The sequence below is a fragment of the Tamandua tetradactyla genome, chromosome 8, assembly GCF_023851605.1.
Source record: "Tamandua tetradactyla isolate mTamTet1 chromosome 8, mTamTet1.pri, whole genome shotgun sequence".
In the NCBI taxonomy this organism is placed as follows: Eukaryota; Metazoa; Chordata; class Mammalia; order Pilosa; family Myrmecophagidae; genus Tamandua; species Tamandua tetradactyla.
This window is the reverse complement of record NC_135334.1, coordinates 75,568,853-75,574,852: the sequence shown is the minus strand read 5'-3', so window position 1 is coordinate 75,574,852 and position 6,000 is coordinate 75,568,853. Positions and strand designations below refer to the sequence as shown.

Here is a 6,000-nt window from a genome sequence, read left to right as displayed (position 1 = left end):
CAGGCTGAGGAGCAGGAAAATTATGAAAAGGGAAAACAGTTTAAGGTACTCTGGGACACATCATGTGTATTAATATATGTATTATGGGAGTCCCAGAAGGAGAAGAAAAAGTGGCAGAGGAAAAAAAACCTCAGAAACTTAATAAGAGACATGAATATATGCATCCCAGAAGGTCAGAAAGTACCAAACAGTATAAACATGAAGAAAAATAAACCACATGATATTGCTTACACTATCAAATACAAAGAACAAGGAGAAAGTTCTGATAGCTGCAAGAGAAAAGCAAAGTGGTATGTGCTAGGGTGTCCTAACTAAATCAAGCACTGATTTCTATCAGAAATCAGAGGCAAGAAGGCAATGAATTGAAATTCTAAAAGTGCAGAAAGAAGGAAAAAAAAACCCTGCAAAACAAGAATCTTATATCTAGCAAGACTCTTTCAAAAATGAGGGAGGGGGTCGCCGCCGCCGCCGCCATCGCGGAGGAGCGCGATAAAGGGAGCCGAGCCGGGCGTGAGGGGCACCCCGCGGAGCCGCCGCGCCAGCGCAGCCCCCTAGCCGAGCCCGAGCCGTCGGAGCTCGAGCCGCCGCCGCCGCCGCGGCCGCCCAGGGGCCGGCCAGCTTCCCCAGCCCAGTCCGGGGGCCGTGCCGCCGCCGCCCCCAGCGTCGCCCCTCGCCTGCCCGCCCGCCTTAAATGTGACACCGGCGCTCGGAGTGCGACCTGAAGCCGCCGCCGGGGAGGGGACGAGCACCATGTCGAATCTGAGCAAAGGCACGGGCAGCCTGAAGGACACCAAGATGCGTATCCGGGCCTTTCCGATGACCATGGATGAAAAATATGTAAACAGCATTTGGGACCTTCTGAAAAATGCAATTCAAGAAATCCAGCGTAAGAATAACAGTGGTCTTAGTTTTGAGGAGCTCTACAGAAATGCATATACAATGGTTTTGCATAAACATGGAGAAAAGCTCTACACTGGACTGAGAGAAGTTGTTACCGAACATCTCATAAATAAGGTGCGAGAAGATGTGCTAAATTCATTGAATAACAACTTTCTTCAAACACTAAATCAAGCATGGAATGATCATCAAACAGCTATGGTGATGATTAGAGACATACTAATGTATATGGACCGTGTATATGTACAACAAAATAATGTGGAAAATGTCTACAATTTGGGATTAATTATTTTTCGAGATCAAGTTGTACGTTATGGGTGTATTAGGGATCATCTACGGCAAACTCTGTTGGATATGATTGCAAGAGAACGCAAAGGAGAAGTTGTAGACAGAGGCGCAATCAGAAATGCTTGCCAGATGCTAATGATTTTAGGTCTTGAAGGAAGATCAGTCTATGAAGAAGATTTTGAGGCTCCTTTTTTGGAAATGTCTGCAGAATTTTTTCAGATGGAAAGTCAGAAGTTTTTAGCAGAAAACAGTGCTTCGGTATATATAAAGAAAGTAGAAGCTAGAATTAATGAAGAAATAGAACGGGTGATGCACTGCCTTGACAAATCAACTGAAGAGCCAATTGTGAAGGTGGTTGAGAGGGAACTCATTTCCAAGCACATGAAGACTATAGTAGAAATGGAGAATTCTGGACTAGTACATATGTTGAAAAATGGAAAGACAGAAGACCTTGCTTGCATGTACAAATTATTTAGCCGTGTGCCAAATGGTTTGAAAACAATGTGTGAATGTATGAGTTCTTATTTGAGGGAGCAAGGTAAAGCCCTCGTTTCTGAGGAAGGAGAAGGAAAGAATCCCGTTGACTATATCCAGGGCTTATTGGATCTGAAGAGTAGGTTTGATCGCTTCCTCCAGGAATCGTTCAATAATGACCGGCTCTTTAAACAAACTATAGCGGGTGACTTTGAGTATTTTCTCAACCTCAACTCCAGGTCCCCTGAATACCTTTCATTATTTATTGATGATAAGCTGAAAAAGGGAGTCAAAGGGCTAACAGAACAAGAAGTAGAAACAATATTGGATAAGGCAATGGTCCTGTTTAGGTTTATGCAAGAAAAAGATGTGTTTGAACGTTATTATAAACAACACTTGGCAAGGAGACTGCTCACAAATAAAAGTGTTTCTGATGATTCTGAAAAAAACATGATATCTAAATTAAAGACGGAATGTGGATGTCAGTTCACATCAAAACTGGAAGGAATGTTTAGGGATATGAGCATCTCAAACACAACTATGGATGAATTTAGACAACACCTACAGGCAACTGGGGTGTCTTTAGGTGGTGTTGATCTCACAGTCCGGGTGCTCACGACAGGATATTGGCCCACTCAGTCAGCCACACCAAAGTGCAACATCCCACCAGCACCACGGCATGCTTTTGAAATATTCAGAAGGTTTTACTTAGCCAAACACAGCGGTCGACAGCTCACACTCCAACATCATATGGGTTCTGCAGATCTCAATGCCACTTTTTATGGACCAGTTAAAAAGGAAGATGGATCTGAAGTTGGTGTTGGAGGTGCACAAGTAACAGGCTCTAATACAAGGAAGCACATATTGCAAGTCTCCACTTTCCAGATGACCATATTAATGCTCTTTAATAATAGAGAAAAATACACATTTGAGGAAATTCAACAAGAGACTGATATCCCTGAAAGAGAACTTGTTAGAGCCCTGCAGTCCCTCGCCTGTGGTAAACCAACACAGCGGGTTCTTACAAAAGAACCCAAGTCAAAGGAAATAGAAAATGGTCACATATTTACAGTTAATGACCAGTTTACATCCAAACTACACAGAGTCAAGATTCAAACAGTTGCTGCCAAACAAGGTGAATCTGACCCAGAAAGGAAAGAAAACAAGGCAGAAAGTAGATGATGACAGAAAACATGAGATAGAAGCTGCTATAGTACAGATAATGAAATCTAGGAAGAAGATGCAGCACAATGTGTTAGTAGCAGAGGTAACACAGCAGTTGAAGGCTCGATTCTTACCAAGTCCAGTTGTTATTAAGAAACGTATTGAAGGACTTATTGAGAGAGAATATTTGGCACGAACACCTGAGGATCGCAAAGTATACACATATGTAGCATAAAATGCATTCAGAAATTTGATTTATTCTTGGACTGTATTCTTCGCATGGACTTGGAAGTTCTTTTAAATCATTAAATATTAAGACGACCATCTCTTCTATTAAATTACAGTACATGTTCTAGACCATTCAGATCAAGCCTTTACTCCCTTTGAGAGTTTTCAACATCAATTGATTGAGCTTCAGGCTTTTCAACGTTTATCCCTGTAGAGATCATCTTTACAGTTCCTCGGGAAAATGTGAATGTGCCGTGTTTTGTTTTCAATACTGTAGGAAAACAAGAAAAAATAAAACAAAAATTTAGAAAATACAGCTCATTAAAATAAAATTGTTGGATTTCATTTCCCCCCCAAAAAAAAAAAAAAAATGAGGGAGGGGGTGTACAGGTGGTTCAGGGGTAAAATGCTCCCCTTACATGTGGAGACCGGGGTTTGATTCCCAGACTATGCACTTCCTCTGCCCCACCCCACCCCAAAAAGAGATTAAGACATTTCCAAATAAACAAAAGCTGATGAGTGCATCACCACTATACCTACCCTACAGACAATGCTAAAAGGAGTTCTTTGGAAGGAAAGGAAATAACACTAGATAGTGTTTCAATGCAGCATAAGGAAATAAAGACCTGTGGTAAAGGTAACCATTTGGGTAATTTTAGATGTCAATATTATTGTATTGCATTATTTGGTGTGTAACTCCACTTAGTATCTACAGGCACTAAAATGCAAATAAAATGCAATGATGGATCTATGGTTTTGGACATACAACATACAAGGATATAAGAAAGTAACAAATTTAAAAGATGGCTTATAGAGGGATATAGGAACAGTGTATGTGTGTACTGTTGAAGTCAAGTTGGTATCAAGCAAAAAATAATTGTTCTATATTGAGGATATTAAATTTAATCCTATGATAATGAGGAAAATATAAGAAAAATGCAACCAGATGGAAATATATATCCAGATGACAAAATATATCCAGATGGAAAAGAGAAGGCATGCAATTTGATACAATAAAAAAATCAAATAAATATAAAAGACATTGTTAAAAGAATTGAGGGACAAACATGACATGACTTACAAAGGCTAAACAGCAAAATGGCAGAAGTCCTGCATTATCAGTAATGACTTTAAATGTAAATGGATTAAGCTTTCTAGTCAAAAGGTAGAGATGGGCAGAATGGATAAAAAAGCATAGCTCAATGCTACACTTTCTGCAAAAGACTCACCTTAAATTCAAACATACAACTAGGCTGAAAGTGATAGGATAGAAAAAAAAATGTACCATGCAAGTAGAAACGAAAAGAGAACTGGAATAATTATACTCCTATCAGATAAAACAGACGTTAACCCAGGAACAGTTATGAAGAAACTAAGATGGTCATTATATACTGATAAAGGGGACAATGCAAGATGTAACAACTACAAATATATGTGAACCTAACAGCAGAGCCCCAAAATATATGGAGAGAAATAGACAGTTCTGCATTAATAGCAGGACACTTTAATGCACCATTTTCAGTGACAGACAGGACATCTACTCAGAAGTTTAAGATGGAAACACAAGACTTGAAGGATGATGTAAAACAACTAGACCTAAAAACATTTTATATATATATATATCACTATATATATATATATATCACTATATATATATATATATATATCACTATATATATATATATCACTATATATATATATATATATATATATATATATAGCAAAACAATACATTCTTCTCAAGCACACATAGATGAAGCTCCAGGATAAACCATAGGTTAGGTCACAAAACAAGTCTCAAACTCAAAGATATTGAAATCATACATGGTATTCTCTCTGACAAGAATGGAATTAAGCTAGAAATCAGTAACAAAGGGAGAAATGGAAACTTCAAATATATGTAAATTAAACAACATAACACTTAAGCAACCAATGAGTTAGAGAAAATCACAAGGGAAACGAGTAAATATCATCTTAAGTGAATGAAAATGAAAACACAAAAACCAAAACTTATGGTATGCTCCAAAGGCAGCGCAGAAAAGCAAACTTATAGCCAAAAAATGCTTACCTTAAAGACAACTTTGAATTAAAGATCTAACCTCAAAACTGGAAGAAATAGAAAAAAAAGCAAACAAAACCCAGTGTAAGCAGAAGGAAGCAAGTAGCAAGGATTAGAGCAGAGAAAAATGAAATCAGGAAAAGAAATGATGAGAATCAACAAGACCAAAATTTGGGTCTTTGAAAAGATCGATAGAATTGACACAACTTTAGCTAGACTGACCAAAAAACAAAAGGGAGAAAGATGCATATAACAAAAGCCAGAATTGAAAAGGGAAACATTACAGCCCTGCTGAGAAGTTATTTAAGAGGATACTAGGACCAACTATAAGCCAATAAATTAGATAACCTAAACGAAATAGAGAAATTCTTAGACACACAAACTACCAACACTATCTATGCTGACCAGATTGACTCACAGGGGAATTCCAGCGAACATTCCAAGGAGACTGAACTGCCAACACTGCTTGAACTCTTTTACAAAAATCTGAAGAGCGGGAATATTCCCTAACTTGATCTACAAGGCCAACATCACCCTCTTGCCAAAGCCAGATAAAGATACCACAAGAAAACTACAGGCCAATATAATCTATGAATATAGATGCAACCCAAACCCAATAGCACATTAAAGAGTTATACACCATGATCAAATGGGATTTATCCCTGCTATCCAAGTGTGGTTCAACATAAGAAAAACAATATGATATACTTACAGTAACAGAATGAATGTGGCGTATCATATCATTTGATGCAGAAAAGATGTTTGACAAAATCCCACACCCCTTCTTGATTAAAAATGTAACACTAGGAATAAGACACCTTCTTCAACATGATAAAGGGCATATATGAAAAACCCACAGTTAACATCCAACCTAATGGTGAAAGATTGAA

The 6,000-nt window shown here is 38.3% G+C and overlaps 1 pseudogene; it reads left to right on the top strand.

Annotated features, from left to right (window-relative positions):
- The first annotated feature begins 632 nt into the window (after positions 1 to 632).
- On the top strand, positions 633 to 3,365 carry LOC143644583 (cullin-3 pseudogene; annotated as a pseudogene).
- Positions 3,366 to 6,000: the final 2,635 nt, after the last annotated feature.